Source organism: Leptonychotes weddellii, unplaced genomic scaffold, assembly GCF_054177405.1.
Source record: "Leptonychotes weddellii isolate Sample4059 unplaced genomic scaffold, ASM5417740v2 HiC_scaffold_138176, whole genome shotgun sequence".
Taxonomy (NCBI): Eukaryota; Metazoa; Chordata; class Mammalia; order Carnivora; family Phocidae; genus Leptonychotes; species Leptonychotes weddellii.
The window spans coordinates 1-323 of NW_027718260.1; the positions used below are offsets into that span (position 1 = coordinate 1).

The window sequence follows — 323 nt, forward strand, 5'->3', positions numbered from 1 at the left end:
CTCGGAACAGGGTTAAGGGTATTATTAGGAGAGCTCTTTGTCGGAGAGCAGAGTGGCGCAGCGGAAGCGTGCTGGGCCCATAACCCAGAGGTCGATGGATCGAAACCATCCTCTGCTAACACCTTTTTGCTAAAATTATGTAGCTTAGTTTCACAACATGGAAAGAAAATAGAGCCAGATTTGTTTTGTTTTGTTTTGTTTTGTTTTGTTTTGTTTTGTTTTGTTTTGTTTTGTTTTGTTTTGTTTTGTCTAATTCTGGCGTTTAAATTATTTCCAGAAAATAAACGTGAAACTGTTCACATTCTCTAGAGATAAATAGAACG

General features: G+C 37.8%; 1 non-coding gene across 1 annotated transcript; it reads left to right on the forward strand.

The window, feature by feature from the left end:
• Window positions 1-46: 46 nt before the first annotated feature.
• On the forward strand, window positions 47-118 carry TRNAM-CAU (transfer RNA methionine (anticodon CAU)). The gene has a single exon. It is a non-coding gene; the product is annotated as a tRNA-Met (tRNA).
• The last annotated feature ends 205 nt before the right edge of the window (window positions 119-323 follow it).